The sequence below is a fragment of the Rhinatrema bivittatum genome, chromosome 7 (genome assembly GCF_901001135.1).
Source record: "Rhinatrema bivittatum chromosome 7, aRhiBiv1.1, whole genome shotgun sequence".
In the NCBI taxonomy this organism is placed as follows: Eukaryota; Metazoa; Chordata; class Amphibia; order Gymnophiona; family Rhinatrematidae; genus Rhinatrema; species Rhinatrema bivittatum.
Window position 1 is genome coordinate 100,997,344 of NC_042621.1, and position 18,306 is coordinate 101,015,649.

Genomic DNA, 18,306 nt, shown 5'->3' on the forward strand with positions numbered 1-18,306 from the left:
CAAAGATCTAGGGTTTTTTTTAATGGATTCTTTGATGGGTATCACAATCTGGACATCTAATAAGACTATCTAATAAGACATCTAATAATAATAAGACATCTAATAAGACAATCTGGACATCTAATAAGACTAATCGGAGACATTTTTTTCCACTCAACGCACAATTAAGCTCTGGAATTTGTTGCCAGAGGATGTGGTTAGTGCAGTTAGTGTAGCTGGATTTAAAAAAGGTCTGGATAAGTTCTTGGAGGAGAAGTCCATTAACTGCAATTAATCAAGCTGACTTGGGGAATGGCCTCTGCTATTACTGGCATCAGTAGCATGGGTTCTTCTTGGTGTTTGGGTACTTGCCAGGTTTGGCCTCTGTTTGAAACAAGATGCTGAGTTTGATGGACCCTTGGTCTGACCCAGCATGGCAATTTCTTATGTTCTTAATTCCCATTTTCCCCAGAGTCCATTTGCCCCGGAAGGCTTAATATGGGAAGAAAACTACAAAATATTTTTTTCCTAGAGAAAACAGGTTTGCTTTATGTTGCTCCTCTTGTCCCAATCAATAATGTCTTTTAAACACAGTAAAGCAGAGTTGCTTACCTAAAACAGATGTTCTCCAAGGAAGCAGAATATCAGCCCTCGCATGTGGATGACATCATCAGAAGGAGCCCGGCACAGAAAACTTATGTCAAAGTTTCTAGAACTTTGACTGTGTCTCACTGAGAATGCTCACGCATGCCATTATGCCACACATCCACGCAAGGTCCCTTCAGTTTTGTATTTTAGCATTAAAAAAACAGAGAAACCAACTCTAAGAGGAGGTGGATGGGTTTACAGAGGTCTGACATCCTACTGTCATCGCAGGACACCTGTTATAGGTAAGCAACTCCTTCTCAGAGGACAGCAGAATGGCATTTCTCACATATGAGGAATTCCTAGCTACAGGCTGCCCCAAACAAAAAAAGGGGCAATAACGTGCCGGTGGGCACAATATTACTGTTGGCAACAATCCTTTTTCCATTTTATATTTCATCTATGAGTGTCAGCCTGGGAAAAAAAAACAAGATACCCTAGGAAGGAAAAGAGTTGGGTTCTACAATTCAAATTACACAGGACAGACTGGCCAAACTTACTGTTGCATCAACCATCTAAACAGCAGTGAGATGTGAATGTGTGGAGGTAACTCCACACTGCAGCCTTGCAAATTTCCTCTATGGGGACTGATCACAGGAGAGCCACAGTGACTGCCATGGCTCAGATGGAGTGAGCACAGACATGATCCACTGGATTCGGCCCTACCTGGACATAACAAAAGGAAATGCAATCTGCTAGCCAATTAGATAAAGTCTTTTTGGTAACAGTACTTGCAGTCGGTTGGTATATACCTCCCTTAGAGGCCTCCACTCTAGAAAATGCGTAAATGGCACTCTCTCCCATTATCGCTAGGGGGTTGCATACATCTATTTAAGATGATTATTTTACCTTGCAAAGATACACCCAGCAGACTGGGTGTATCTTTGTAGTCCCTTCCATCAAAAGCTACACACCAACACACAAATTTCCCACGCAAGAGACCTTGGAGTCATAATAGTCACCTGAGCCTAAAGAAATTTATAAATCACACTACAAAGGAGTGCTTCTACAAGCTACAGGTACTCAAAAAACTCAAGCCGCTTCTCTTCTATCATGATTTCAGATCGGTCCTCCAAGCCATCCTGTTCTCTAAGGTCAATTACTGCAACTCCATCTTGCAAGGTCTTCCTGCTACTACAATAAAACCCCTCCAGCTGCTTCAAAACGTGGCGGCAAGAATCCTGACAAATACTAATCGGAGAGCGCACATCTCTCCCATATTAAAAGATCTTCATTGGCTCCCAGTAAACTTTAGGATTCTACATAAATCACTTACAATCATTCACAAAAACATTCACCATCAGACGCCTCTTGACCTGCTACACCCTCTCAAACTTCACTCTACAGCCAGACCCTTAAGGGAAGCCTACAAAGGATCTTTACACGTTCCTCCAATCAAAGCGGTGCACCACTCAAATATCAGAGACAGGGCATTCTCAACAATAGGTCCCTCCATCTGGAACGCCATGCCCCCGGACCTCAGGCAGGAAACCTGTCTCCTAACTTTTAAAAAGAAACTCAAGACATGGCTTTTCGGTCGAGCCTTTCCCTGTTCTTAGTCCAATAGCTTGACTCAGAACTGTTCCCATCTCCACTGTAATTAAACAAGCACTAAGACACACTAATACGTCATAACGACATTGGCTCCTTTGCCTCCCTCCCACACCCTCACCTGTATATAGTATACTATCACTGTTCTCCCCCCTTTATTTTCCTATCCCCAGTTTTTGCTCCCTTGTTATAATGTAACTTTATGCTTCATCAAATTTTGTCTTTTGTTAATTGGTTATGGTTAACTGCTTGTTCGATGTAAACAGAGTTGATTTGATTTGTATCAAGAAAGTCGGTATATAAAAGCCTTAAATAAATAAATAAATAAGTGTCTCTGCCTTTCATACTCTTTGAATGTATTCCCCTGTTACGTATCTGAGATGTGGGACCCCGTCGGCTGTTTATGAAAGCTTGTTTTGTAGGAAAGAAATTGATACTCCTTCAGTGGAAGGAAGCGGCGGGCCCATCCTTCTGGGCCTGGAGGAATCATTTTCAACGTTTGGTGCAGATGGAACAGATGACGGCTCGAACATCACCTAAGTTACGTCGCACGTTCCTTCAGATCTGGGACCCATATTTACAGACTTTGCCACATAGAGCACGCAGCTGGATTTTGAATGACTGAAATTCTTTATCCACTGGTCTGCACTGGGACCCCTGACTGTTGTGATCTAGCACTCGTATTGCAGTATGCACTGGTCTGTATTAGTTGGGAGGGGGGTAAGGGGTAGGGGCTCAGTTGGGGTATTAGCTATTTGATTTGTTATTAGATATTGCTTCGAGATGTTGAATGCTGCAGAACCACTGTGTTCAACATGATGTATTGTGTTTGATGCTAAATTGGAAAAAGCAATAAAAATTGTTTAACATAAAAGAAACAAAGAGTTGGGTAGACTTTCTATGAACTTCAGTCCACTCAAAGAAGAAAGCCAAGGCTCTTTTCAAACCAATCTGTACACTGCTTGTTTGCTTTGATGGACATGTTGTCTGGGAAAAAGTGTTGGAAGGACGATTTACTGGTTAAGATGGAATTCCAAACAGGAGTGGCGGAGTAAATAACACACACATATAGATCAAAATCCAACATAAATAATGTGTAGCTGAACCTAAATCACCAGTCAATACATCTCTAGGATAATTATTTTATTTACAAAGTCATAGAAATGTACATTAATTACTGCAAGATGCTTGTGTTATACAGAACTGAGAACCCTGACATGGCCATTTTCGCATCAGGGCTGCAGCAGGGGGGACAGAGAACTGTACAAAATCTTGAAGCTGACAAACGAAGACCATCCTTAAGGGAGGCTGTGAGAGTGGGAGAGATACAAAATTTGAACCCATGCGGGTGTAGAATCCATACTTCGGTGGAAAACTAAGATTTTAAGTACTCTGGTTTGTGGAGTGTTGATAGTGACTGTAAAAAAACAGAGCTTACTCCACGGGTCGGCAGGAAGAGCCTACCCTGACTCAGAGAAATATACTTACAGGTCAGCAAAAATTTTTCCCTTCAAAATAAAATACAAAGTTTCTCAAGCCGGGGCCGGTGCTTCCTGAAGGCATTACCATATAGTCAGGAATCTTGACCTGTAAATAAACAAATATTTCTCCAAGACAGGGTCGGCAGTTTTTATGTAAAGCAGAAGAAAGTATCTAGGGCCTTTTGCTCACACCACACAGTAAACCTCATCTACTTAAATCCCTACGATTTTCTAATGGAATCCTTTCTTGAAACTAAAAGAACTCGAGTCACATCATCAGATAACTCAAGAGGTTGCAAGCAGTGAGGTATAGAGAGTTGATCCTGGGATGGCCCAACTTGCCCTGATTCTGAGTGGTAATATCTAAGGGAGTCCTCAGTCTGATCAGTTCCCTGATGGACATCTCCTGGAGGAATGGGAATCAGATCCGTCTTGGCCAAAAGGGAACCATGAGAATCATAGTCCCCTCTCCTCTTTGAGCTTCAGAAATTTTGTACCTAGTGGAATTGAAGGATATGCATATAGCAGTCCCTAACCCCAATCTAGGGCAAAGGCGTTCAAGGGCATGTTGTCACGTGCCCTTTTTCTAGAACAAAATAGTGGTACATTCCTGTTCTGAGGGGACATGAACAGATCCACCACTGGTATGTCCCAGTGGTGAAAATTCTGATTCGCTACTCTCCCAGTTCAGGGATGAATTGTGGGATTCCAAGAGCTGAGTCAGCCTGTCTGCAAGGACATTCTCCATGCCCACCAGGTATGTGGCACTGAGAACCAGGTCCTGAGAGATGGCCCAGGCCCATAGGTAGACAGCCTCCTGGTACAGGATAAAACAAGCCCATACCTACCTATTTGTTGATGTAGCATACCGCAACTTGGTTATCCATTTAGACTGGATAACTTTATTGGATAACCAATCTCTGAAAGCCTTTAGAACATACTGGATTGCTCCAAGCTCCAGGAAATGTATCTGACAGAAATGCTCGAGTGGACCACAGGCCCTGGATGCAAAGCCCTTCTATGTGAGCTCCTCAGCCCAGGTTGGATGCATCTGTAGTGAGGATTATTTTGATTGGAGACATTTGAAAGGGAATACCCATGGTCAGAGTGGAATTGTCCCCCCACCAGGACAGAGAGTCCCTAAGCAATTGTGCGATATGGATGCCATTGCATAGAACCTGAGTGGCCTGCAGCCACTGTGATCTGAGGGTTCATTGAAGACATGTGAAAGGAGTTAAATATACAGTTGATGCCATAAGGCCCATCAGCCTCAACATGTCCCATGCTGACATCTGACTCATCTGGATCCTTTCCACTGTGGATATCAAGGTCATGTAAAGCCTGTTGCTACGTTGTGTTTCATTGTAAACCGAGGTGATATTCCAAACGTGGCCCGGTATATAAAAACCATAAATAAATTAGGTTCTACCCTCTATTCTGAAAGGAAGGATCTTGCCTTAGTCATGTCTACCAGAGCCCTGATAAACTTCATTTGAGATGCTGGGCTCAAGTGAGACTTGGAATACTAGATGACAAACCCTAGTAATTCCAATCCCTGGATGATCATGTACATTGATTCTGTGGCATCCGCCTGCTATGAGCTCTTGATCAGCTTGTATCGTCCAGATAAGGATGCATATGCACTTCCAGTTTTTGCAGGTGCACAGTCACCATGGCAAGACATTTGGTGAAGACACTGGGCCAAAAGGCAGAATATGATACTGGAAAATGAGTCTTCCACAACAAATCTAAGAAATTTCCTGTGACGGAGAAATATATCTATGTGGATTTAAACATCCTTGAGATTAAGAGAGCACATCCAGTTTCCTTTTTGAAAAAAGAAAATCAAGGTGCCCAGAAAAACCATCTTGAATTTTTTTCTTTTCAGAAACTTGTTCAAAACTGTTAAGTGTAGGATAGGATGGAGTCGTCCTATTTTCTTTGGAATCAGGAAGTACTTCAGAGTAGAATCCACTCCCTCGTTCCCATGGTGGAACAGACTCTACCACATTGATCTCTAAGAGGGAGGAGAGCTCCTTGTGCATCAATTCCTGATGTAGTGAGTGAACCTCAACTGGGGTCTGGTAGGTAATTTGGCAGAAGACCCAATATGTGTGTCATCTGTACCCTCTTCTTATGATGTAGGGAATCCACTTTTCTGAGATTACATTGGGCCAATGGTTTATGTAAAACCTCAGCAAGAAGGTCCTCGAGCACGGGTAAGGGTATGGAGGCTATGCTCTCTGATCTAGTCAAAACCGAATCTGAAGTGTAGACTGGGGTGCTGGCTGTGACTTAAGGGCCCGCTGATGCCTTGGACAGGCACAAGGGGCCTGCTAAGTATGAGTCTGAGGGGTGAGGAATAGCACCACCTTGGCTGTAAAAAGTATTTCTTCTGCCCTATTTTCCGATGCTTCTTAGAAGAGTGGTTGTAGAGAGCTGATGTGTTGCACAGTGTTCACATATCTTAAACCTATCTCTGAAGAGATTTTCTTGGGTACATGGTACATCTGCACATCTTTCCTGGAACTCAGGTAAGAGGTTTGAGGCCCGAATCCAGGCAAGTCTACAGGCACCAATCCCCACAGCTGAGACTCTCGATGCTGTTTTGAAAACATCAAAAGTCAATCAGACCATGTGTTTTTGGCACCTCATTCTCTTTTCCTCCAGAGACTGGATATTGTCCTGCTCCTTTTCAGGATGCTACTCAGCCACCCCTTGCATCTACTTCAATAGATCCTGTGGGTAATGGCTCATGAAAACCTGGTAGGAAGCTATGCAGGCATTTGGCATAACCTTCTGAAACACCATCCCAAAGTGTCCACAGTTCTATATTCCTTCCCCAGGGGCACCAAGAAATGAGTCCTAGTACTTTTAGCCCTCTTGCGAATGCATTCGACCACCACAGATTGGTATGGTAGCTACCTCTTTTCAAATCTGGGAGCTTTCTTGACAAGATAAAATGCATCCGCTTTCTTGTTCACAGGAGCAACAGAAAAAGGGGTTTTCCTCACATTCTCACCCGCACCTCCTGAAGGATTTTGTGAACTGGAGCTGTAACAACTTCCATAGGGGGCTCCATAAAATGAAGATGCCCAGCATCTTATTTCTGGTTGTATTCTCCATCAGCAAAGTAAAGGGAACGGCCTCTATCATTTGTCTAATAAAACCAGTGAAGGAGATGTCCTCAGGAGGGAACTTCCTTCTTTCTGGGGAGGAGAAGGTCAGTTCCTCCTCAAAGATAGCTGATGCCAACAATGACTGGGAGGCAGCATGGGTTTCCAAGTCTTCCTGGGATCTGAGACCTGTACCGTGGCTGACATCAGGACCCATGGAGACTGGTGCAGGTCCTAGGTCTTTAGTATGGATGAACTAGTCTCTCTATGGGACCGCTTTGGGGAGGGGAAGTCTGGCCACTACCAGACCATCCACGCTCCTGCATCTTGCACAGATGAAGACTGATGCTGATGTTTCTTTGCTTTCACTCATTGTTTAAACATCATAATTATTTGATGCCAGTGTCTACAAAATGGAACTCAGTGCCTTTGAAAAGAAAGAGACAGCTGATGCCTTGTTTCTCTGGTCCCTAATGCCCACTGTTGAGGGAATGGAATGCTCTCTTGTTGAAATTCCCAGGTCCATCAATGTCAATGCTTCCAATGCCAATGGACTGGTCTTCCAGTACTCCAAATGTTTCTTCAGCTCCTTCCAGAACCAATATCCCTTTAAGATCTTGGATGTACACAGGTAACAACTTTGGATGTCATGCGATGCCCCAAGGAACGGATACATCAATCATGGAGATCAGTGCTAGACAAAACTCTGGCACAAAGAAGGTATCATTTGAAGCCACTGGTCTGCTTATCCATAGCTGTCCAACAAATAAGGGATATAAGGGATACAAATTTAAACTCTATGGCCAGGAGTCGGGGGGTGGGGGGGGAAGTGATGCCCGCTGGAACCTCCAGTGCATAGGTTCAGGCTCAGATGACAGAATGGAAACTTAGAAAAATGTCCACGAAATCTAACTGGAGAACTACAAGGAGTTAAAACATGACCACAGGGCCCCACAATGAAAAACCCTGCTAAATTTTTTTCCCAAAGAATATGAGGAGGAGGAGAATGAGGAAACAGGTCAAGGAGGATCCATGGATAAGACAAGACTGAAGAGGCACCCATATGGATGCCTAGCATAGTAGCATGCTGGGCCTACCAAGTGAGGCACCGTAAAGTTCTAGAAACTCTGACATAAAAGTTCTGGGCCAGGATCCATCGGATGATGCCACCTACTTGTGAGGATTGCCTCTCCTCAAAGAAAAATTTCTATATTGGGTTACCTGTATAGAGCAGCAGTTATAACCTTTAATAAAAGGCAAGGGGGTAACCTGCATTGAGTAGCAATTTGAGCCCTAAAAAACTTGGTGGGCAGACTGGATGAGTCTTTATCTACTGTCATTTACTATGATCACATTTTCATTCCCCTGCAGTTCTGGCAGGTTCATGATCCCAGGGTTTTTCTGTAAAGCGATATTATATAGTGTTCACACAGTTTCTATTGGATGAGCCATGCCACCTTATTGTGCCTTTCTGTATACAGGCCTGCTGAAATCAGCACATCAAGCCCAGTAACATGTGTAATTGTTTCCATTTCTATTCTAGAGATTCTGCATTTGTTTAACCATTTTGTTTCTCTGCTGGCTGTGAATTATTTTATCCACAGTCAACTGCCCTGTGCTGCAATTATCAATCTCTCTCTAGGTTTTAGCTCATCCTTAGTCATGCCTGTGAAAGGGCCCGCACAGATTCAGTCACTCTGATATCTCATGATTTATTGTGGCTCACATCCTAAATTGATTATTGCCTGCTCATACTAGGAGATCTATACTTGTAGTAATAACATGCCACAAAAACAAAACAAATACATACCCTCATCTTGCTTTACAGATAAATCCAAAGACTAAATTCTTCAAAAGTAGCAGCTTGTACAGGGCATGCTACAAATTCAAGAATTACATAAACAGAATATGGACTGTCAGTAGAAAACAGGAAATAAAATGTTTCAAGAATTTATTTCAATATAGAAATAAACACAGAAGAATTTTAAAATGGCTAAAGATGTCTTATCCACTGATCTGAAAATAGTGATATAAAATCCTATGGTACAAAGTTGGAACAAGATATAACTAACTAACCCATGAGAAGATATTCTCATATCCACAATACCTTAATCACCACCTCTTTATAGCAAGAGGCAGTATTATCATAAAAGTAATTAATTTTCTGTCCTAAATGACCTATCACAAAGGTAAGAACATGTCAATATGAGGTGGAGGGGGGGGGGAGCAGGAGTGTTTCATAGTATATTGGTCAATCTCTTTCCTTCGCACAGTTTACATTAAAGCAGAAGTACGAATGCAACTTTTTTGTATTTTTATTTCAATTTTCAGGACAGTAATATTCTGAAGTTTTGAAATCTCTTCCTATTTAGCCACTGCCACAGTGGTAAATCTAAGTCAGTCTGGTGCATTACTGTATGGATTCCTACCATAACTTCATGCAGATATCACAAAGACACAAACTATAAAGGTAGCACAAGCAACTGAAGCCTGAAATCAGAGAAGAAAAGCTTTAAAATACAAGGAAAATGGCCTTAACAAAAAGGTACGAATGCGTATTCTAAAACATTTATATAAATACATGGAATAAATTGTATTAGGACAAAAAAAGAAAGGAGAAAAACAAAACGTTATTCATTATTTATAAATATTTGATAGTCCACCTTTTCCAAGTTAGTCTCAAGGTAGATTACAATCAAAACAGTGGCAGGAAAAAGGAAAGCTGATATTTTGAGTAAATTACCCAACACTGCTGCTTTAATATGCAAAGTGGTGTAGTGTCAATTACAAAGAAATGACCAGGATGGCCTAGCCTGAAAAACATTTATTAAATTAGAAATTTAAAATGAACAAATCCTTCCCTCCAGGTATGAATCCAGGGATGGCGAGGCGTTGCCAAGGGAAGGGTCTCTTTAGGTGGGAATAATTATGGGATGAAACTTATTCCCGTCACCGACCTAAGACACACTTATCAACCACCTAACAAGGATTTGTTCACTTATAACCAGATACTCCATTTCTTTACTACAGCGCAAATTGGGATAGCATTAAAGCAGGGTAAATCCCTCTTTGAAAATTATTGCTCCCGTGTAGATAAAATATCTAAACCCATCTCCAAGATCATAGCGCTTATTAAAGGGGCTCCTTGAGAGAAGATGTCCTTCCAAATAGCGTGGGAACGAGATATCGGTGTAAGTCTAGAGGATAGTGGATGGGAACAATCTTTTATTGCTATTAGCAAAAGTTCAGTTTCCACGGCAATAAAAAAAAAAAAATGGATATAAAGTACTGTACAGGTGGTACCTCACTCCCGATAGAGTAAGATATATGGGAATATTAATAACCTTTGTTGGAAAGGTTATGGTGCTCCCGGAACCTACTTTCATTTATGGTGGGAATGGCCAAGTATTGCACACTTATGGGAAGAAGTCCTTGATTTCATCCATTCGGTTATTCATCTTAGGATCGCTAGGGATCCAGAAATGTGCCTACTCGGTTTATTTCCTGAACAGGGCTCAATCTCTTTACAGCGCCGGGCCCAACAAGTGGTATCGGCTGCTAAATGTGAAATTATTTTACGGTGGTGTAAGCCTGAGGTTCCATCTATCGTCGCTGTACAGTCCAGAATCGATAGGGTATATTATATGAGGAAACTTACGGCAGTGATAGACTAGCAAAACGTGAAAAGATCTGGCAACCTTACCTATGTTGGAAATCTAGATAATACTTCACCTTGGTGGCCATTCCCATCCATGTGAATGGAGTATATCTATGGCTCAGCCTCTGGCCACTCCTCAGATTTTGGAATCAATGCTATTTTTTTCTTGGCCTACCCCCATCGCTTTGTACCCTTTAAGCTAACCCCCCCCCCCCCCCCCGACTGCTACTCATACCTATGGACCCTGGGGAGACTAGTCCCAGTTATGCTGTGTTAACCCAAATGTTGATAGATTCTTCCTGCGAGACATCACTGTCCTATTGGTAACACGCTTAACCGCAGATAACCAGCAAGAGAGGGGGAGGTATAATTAGTAAACTCACACACAGGACTATGCCTTTATTTCCTTTTATTGTCAAGAATATTGTTTTCATATGACTGTGTTACAGATGGATCTTGTTTGCAGTCATTTGTTCTGTATTTCTCTCTGGGGATTAATAAAATTTAAATTACAAAAAAAAAAAAAAAAAGGGGGCATGAATCACTTTTACAATGTGGGAGTTTATGAGAACATAATTTTATTGTGTTTTGTTTTGTTCTTTTGGGATGGGGGTTAACATGGTTTCAGGTAAAGCACAAGCAGACTTCACCAGTCAAACACCCACTGAATCTTAGAGTCAACATGGTAATTGCTGGCAGATAAGGACCACTGACCCATCCACTGTCCCTACCTGCTGTGTCTCTGCACTCCTGGGCTTCTGTACCTGTCTCAAGCATTCTGAATTAGGTCACTTCTGATTACTGACAGGTAACCTATCCCAAAAGGGAAAGATTCCTTCTATATTGGAGCACAATTTTTCAAACAGGTTCAATTCCATACTGAACCTGCATCAGGGCTACCTTGCATTTCTTTTTCCATGGAACATGCTACCTTTTTGTACTTTACCAATGCCTCCTGGATATTTGAATGCTTCTTTTGTGTCCCTCATCTCCTTCGCCCAGGTGCCTTCCTCATAAGACAGAGAGAGTAGAGTTAGAGTTCCTTTAGTCTCCTTGTAGAGCTCAGGTTGCAGGCTTTTCATCATTTTGTCAGCCCTCTTCTGAACTCCTTCCAGTCTTTCAATGTCCTTACACTAAAACGGTCCCCATAACTATACGCAGCAATCAAGGTGGATCCGTTACAAGGGCAACCTCACCTCCATTTTCCTTCTGGTGAAACTGCTGCTTAGCTTTCCCTTACTGCTTTATCACACTGACAGGCAATCTTCAGTTCAGAGACCATCACAAGTCTGCTTTCTAAAGAAACTGCAGCTGCGGGTGCTTTCAATTCCCTAGCAATAAAGAGGTCTGCCCTGCCCACCACAAGCTGGACTATTCTTTCTGGATAGTTTACATTATTTTATTAACACTTTACAGTAATAAATGGCATATATTCTATTGTAAATGACAGATACAGATGTGGGGTACATGCACACATATGTATATATTTAACAGGTCATTTCAATTTCCATACATTCAAAAAATATTACATAAGAAAAAAAAGGAAAGAAAAACTATGGCCATCCAAGCAACAGTGGGGAGATAGCTGTTTATAAAAGAGCACAACCGTCAGCAGCTCTGTACCCTGGCCAATGGTAGAACGTTCTGCTGAATTTTATATATATATCAGAATGTTTGCATTTTAGTTTTGTACCACACTGATGTTGTATGACTGCAGGCGTGTAAATCAAGTGCAGTGTAAATAATAACAAAATCAAGAAAAACTGGACCAGCTGGCGAGCTAAGGATGAAGAAGCTGCGCAGTGTTTAGTGCTCCCGGTCCACGTGACCTTCATTTCTTCCTAGGATCTGGCTAGGGCTAGGAACAGAAGCAATACGCAAGCAGAAGGTAGCAGAAAGTAGACAGGCCTTGTGGGAATACTCCCTGCGAGAGGGAGGCAGACAGCCTTTGCAAGACTGGCTGCTAAACTGAATGAGAAAAGACGACAAGGAAGACAGGGACTGAAAAAGAAAAAAAAAACCTGACACTGTCACCACTTCTCGCAGATTAAGCCAATGATACTACTACCACTACTACTAATTTGGCAGAGTATTTCTCTTTTTGGAACATTGAAATTTATAGTCCTTTTCAGATAATAAATTGCATCTAGTAAGATGCTTAACATACAAGATTAAGTATGTATCTCTGCACTGTAAAAGTACATCAGTACTATATGTATATAGAAATATATTAAAAATCAACAGAAGTAACTCCTCTCTGCGTTATTATGCCACAATTTTAATATCCACAAAATGTGTGATAACTTGGACAATTATCAATCACACACCATAATGCAAAATTGAAAATTTGATAAGGGACCTTCATAAGAATGAGGTAGTTGCATTGCTGCAAGCTCTGAATGTAACAAACAGTTACTAACCCTCAAATAGCATCATCAGTCCCACAATGTAAGACATTCATAAACTGTCCCATTTATCTTTTTATATATATATAGTCTTTTAAGTATGCAATTACAAATAAAGTCCACGTGATGTGAAAGATTCAAACGCTGAAAATGTATATATGCCTGACAAGTATAACCATTGTGCGCTGAAGGGTATTCATAATTAAAACCACCTTGAGGATGCTGAAACCAGCATATGATGAAATGAATCAAAAGTCACTTCTCTTAATGGAAGCGTGTACTCGTGTTCCTTGATATCCCAAACACGAGCCGTATTTCGGAATCATCCTGCCTCAAGGGGAGTCCTTGAATAGCGCCACAGATTTAAGCAGCTTACTTGCACAACGCAGCATGAACGACAAGAGGTTGGCTGATGGTATGGTTTTAAGATTAGACACACTTAAAGAATGTCTTACATTGTGGGACTGATTATTATATTTGAGGGCTGGTAACTGTTTGTTACATTCAGAGCTTGCAGCAATGCAAATAACCCATTCTTATGAAGGTCCCTTATCAAATTTTAAATTTTGGATTATGGTGTGTGATTGATACTTTTCTCTAAGTTATCACACCTATTGTGGATATTGAAACTGTGGCATCATAATGCAGAGAGGCGTTCCTTTTGTTGATTTTTGTTTTTCACTTTTTTGTACAGTTTTTTTGCTAATGTAGACATATATATTCACATATGTGGGGCATTCATCTTTTGTAATATATGGTAGTGTATTTTTTTAGGGCTACAATATGAAACCAGTTTGCTAGAATGCTTCTAACTAATCAGATGATGATATGGTCTAGCAATTCTGCATTTTTACTGGCCATCGAGCCTGGATAAGGTAATTTGTAATTGTTAATCCACTAAGAACAGGAATACTTTTGACACATAACCAGTTAAGTCTGGTCTCAACTGTGAAACACATGAGTTATTTGCAAACATATAATAACAAGGTATGTTACTGGGTCATTAAAATACTTCTCAGGTAGCTCAGTGACCTAAACTTGACCTAGATAGACCAACACCACCCTGGCATGTCTTCACATATAAGAGAAGAGTCAACAAGAGATGTCAATGGAGTTAGGATTCCTGGGTTCTAATCAATTTTCCTGATTATTTAACACTCAACTATTCACTATATCCCTGTTCTTTAGTACCAGTTCTGGAATGGATTCTGCAGAACACCGGAGAAGTCATATTACTGCTCTTATTAAACAAAACAATCAGATAAAAGCACAGGTCCTGTGGGTTCTGTAAAGAGAACTGATTAGAACATCATGTAATGGCTGTAACCGAAAAACATAAAAGAATTTCTTTAAAGGACAAGTCTTCCATTTGGAGTAACCAAGGCTAAGATAAGAGATATAGTCAGGTCTTGCCACCACTAAATATGGCACTCAAAACTCACAGGCAAGAAAATGACTCCCAGAGCATTCATACAAATAGAAATGGCCAATTATATGGCCAGTAGAAACAATGCTGAAATCATGACAAACGCTCAGTCCTAATATATAACCAGTTCTTATGGTCACCATTGGCCACCTACCTACTGGATTTCTGCTGCACGGATTCTTCCTGTCCAAAAAGTGGGTGGGAAATAGGGATGTAGTGCATATCAAACTAATCCCCCTCCCCACAAAAAGGAACTATAAATGCCCCACATGTACTCTTCTTCCTCCAGGCTGATGATTCTGGTTCAAGGTATCAATTGGTTATAAAGAAACCTTGGGGCCAGGGTGCTGGTACTGCAGTGCACTGCCACAGAAGGCCTGGGTTCAATTCCTGGATCAGGTTTCTGCTACCCAGGCCAGCCCTGCTGGGGATGCTGTGCAGGCAACACCCGCAACTCCTAAAAGGAAGAAGTCTCAGCTACTACTCAACGGTGACTCCTAGAGGCAAGATTCAGGGCCCATGCTAGCTGAACTTCAGAGGCAGATTCATGCTGTTGCCCTGGCTGACAACTGTTGCTGTGATAACTGAGCATATGAACAGGGGGGCAATATTCAAAAGGATTTCCTGGCTAAGTTCATAATTTAACCAGACAAACCTGGGGTTTAAGTATTCTAGCCCTCCCCACTGACCAGTTAATGACTTATCCAACTAAATCTTATCTGGCTTAAAAATACCTAGCAAGCAGTATGGGAGCACTCCTGGAAGGAATATTATTATCCAGAAAACTCTGAATATCTGCTAAGTTATCTGGTTAATATTATTAAGATTTGTTGTGGTAACTGAACTTATAAGCAAGGGAGTAAAAGCCAAAGCACTAAGCAGTGTACAAAAAAAACAAACCATTCATGCTGGTTATATTCAAAATATAGCTGGTTAATGGCAGAAAAGCCTCCCCAACCCTCCCCTCTGTGAAAAATATAAAATCTTTGCAGGCCTGTAGGCTCAACCTACCCCTCCTTCTTCCCCAAATCACTGAAAATGTATTTAAAATCATGACATCAGACATAGCACCCACACATCGCCCCTCCCCAAGCTCATCTAAAGATTTAAAAAGGTAACTGGTCTACCGACCCAGGAGGGTTTAAACTCATGCAGCTAAATTTACTTGGATAAGATTAACAGGATCTTATCCCATTGAATATGCGTGACAATTTTTTCCAGCTAGCTTCAGCCAGATAACTTGTCCTCTTACTGAATAGGAAGGATTCTAAAATTGCCATTCCTCTCTCTTCTAATATGTTTTGGGGTGGCGGAAAGGCTGGAACGAGTGCAGACCCCCACCACCTCACCCTCTCACTTTCCTCTCTCCACCTCCCTTACCCCACCTAGACACAGTTCTCTCTCATCTCCTCTCCCTGCAGCCCCTTTCACCTTCCTCCCTCTCTCTCTTTCCTCTGCCTCTACCTCTTCTCACTCTCCTTTTATAGGACAACCCCCCATTATAGCCCTCTCCCTCTCTTCCTACCCTCTGCTAACCCCCTCCCAACAGGGCCCCTAAACAGGTTCAAAGATGCCTCCTTCTCCACTCAGGCCTGTTGCCGCCCCTTGATGGGTCCTAATAAGAGCAGAAAGGCCTTTGCTACCTCGCTCCCAGCCCCAATCCAGTCTCCCAGGCCACAGCTATGGCCATAGACAATCAAGCAGATTTTCAAAACCCAGATATAAAATAGGAGAAAATATGCCATGGTTTCACGGACCACAGAAACTCATGTTCTTAACTGACCTAATAGAGGTAATCAAGCTAGGTCTGTCCAGTTCTGAGTGAGCAAGAAGCCAAAAAAAACCCCCAGAAAACCAAAGTAAATTTTAGGCTGGCCTGGTCACACCACACGCCAGAGCACAGCTAAGGGGGTTTCAAATCCTTTATCCATTTGTGCAGAAATCTGAGAGAAATGTAAGGAAATGTTCTATCAAACTGAATGGATTAAGACCATGATTAAAGTGAACGGTTTTAAGAAATAAACTTTAAGCAACATTAAAGCAGGTTTCCCACCTTGACGACAAAACATCAGGAAAGACAGTAAGGTGCCATATTACTAGGGACCTTCATTTTCAGGTTTTATTGCATTTTTTCAGGGAATTTCAATATTACAACAAAAATAATCATGACTTTTCCGCTGATTTTTCTCCTGTTATATCATTGAAATTCCCAGGAAAAAATGCAATAAAACCTGAAAACAAAGGTTGTTGCATATTATAAAGCTATATATACCCTTCCAAGGAACAAGTTTCTCCCCAGACATGGCTCTAATTTTCAGTGCTCTTTCAAAGTCTGGTTCTCCCCACTGCCCTGCAGTGCAATGACGAGCAACATAAGCTTAAGTCTGCCACAAATTTACCAGGCTCTTTCACCAACTATATTGAAATGCTGCTTTAATCGCAGCTTTCAAAAGAGACAGAGACATATTTATTATGATCAATCTTCTCAAGGGGTACAGCTGCAGAAAGCACGCAACTGCAACTCTCCTGCAAGGAGGTGCTCCAACTCTTGAAGAATCTGCTGAACCACCACAAGTGAAGAGAGGCCAGACTGTGCCCTAGCTTCCTTGATTCCTTCATCCACCTGCTGCGCTGCGCAGCACTGCTCGGCCTGCCTGACGTGCTCCCTCTTTCCTCCCCCCCTCAGTATTGCTTTGTGGAACATGCTAGCACTCCCTAACCAATTTAACAGCGGTTTACTGTGCTGAAAAGCCAGTGCTCTCCAAAAATGTAAGTCACTAGCCTGGGGCAGCATATATTGAACACCTGCATATGTCACAAAGGCAGCATGAAGGATGAATCCCATGCAGGATGAAAGTTTTTGGCCTGAGCTAGGTCCAAACAAAAACAGAAGTGCCATCCCCTCCCTGCCTTTTAGAGCTGTTACCACAGTATAGGAAGTCAAGAATACTGGCGCGCACACTAACACAATACTGAAGATATGGAATATGCAGTATATAAGCAATTTTTAAATAAAAATTAAAGATATTTAAAAAGGGAGCTAGACAGCATAGCGCAGATATCAAACCTCTTAAAGGATTAGGCCAGCACACCAGGTTAAATGAATGGACTTCCATGCTTACCAACGTTTCAAGCCCTCTGTCAGATTTTCGCCCTGATGGAAATCCCACAAAAGGACTGAAGCATAGTTAAACAAAGAGTTCATCTAGCTCAGCCTGGTGCTTTGGCCAAATTCTTCTGCTTTGATGCTGCATTTTACTCCTTTCCCAGCTGCTCATGCATTCTCATCCTAGAAAGTAAGAGGACATGCAAGGCCACAAAAAAAAAATAAAAAAAATCTAACTGCCACATTCACTGCATCCAAAATAAGATTTCAATAAAAGCCGCTGCTGCTGCTTCCAAGTTTATTGCTCAGCATTTTCCCCGAAAGCCATCAGTCAGCCCTGCTAAGCAGGCATTTACAACAATATTTTCATACAGCAGACATTCTTCTGTATCCTTCAAATCTCTCACCAGTATTCTTCACTTAGAAAATGTACACTTTTTTTTTTTTAATTTAGATAATTTTCATTGCTCGAACAGCTACTTCCCCCTATAAATTGACAGTCAGTATAATGCGGAGGGGCAGAATTGAAAGGACTTTTGCATTGCAGGGTGAATTTTCATAGGAGTCTTAAAGGCCCCAATGACATTTTCCACTTCCTAACAGAAAGCAATATAGTAAAGCTGTGAATCGTGGCCAGTATCACTATTGCAAATGACCTTGCTAATAACATCAAGTGACTGATGCATCTTTAAAAACAGGTTACACAGATAGCAGATGAGATGATGAATTCTGGCCAGAAATTGCTTCTAAATTAAACAGTTTACAAACTGTTTTTGGTGATCTTTTAGTAATAAAGAGTTATATATGAGTAATAATAATAATAATTCTTCAATCTTTCTTCCAAGTGCTTCAGATAGAAATGTTATAAAAGGAAAAAAAAAAACAACTTCTAATTACCACTGTTAATAGGATCACTATCACCAGGATCTTAGCTCCTTA

The 18,306-nt window shown here is 41.5% G+C and overlaps 1 protein-coding gene across 2 annotated transcripts in view; it reads right to left on the minus strand.

The window, feature by feature from the left end:
* The window catches only part of RANBP10 (RAN binding protein 10), a 239,138-nt gene that overhangs the window by 181,209 nt on the left and 39,623 nt on the right, over positions 1 to 18,306 (minus strand). The window lies entirely within an intron of this gene.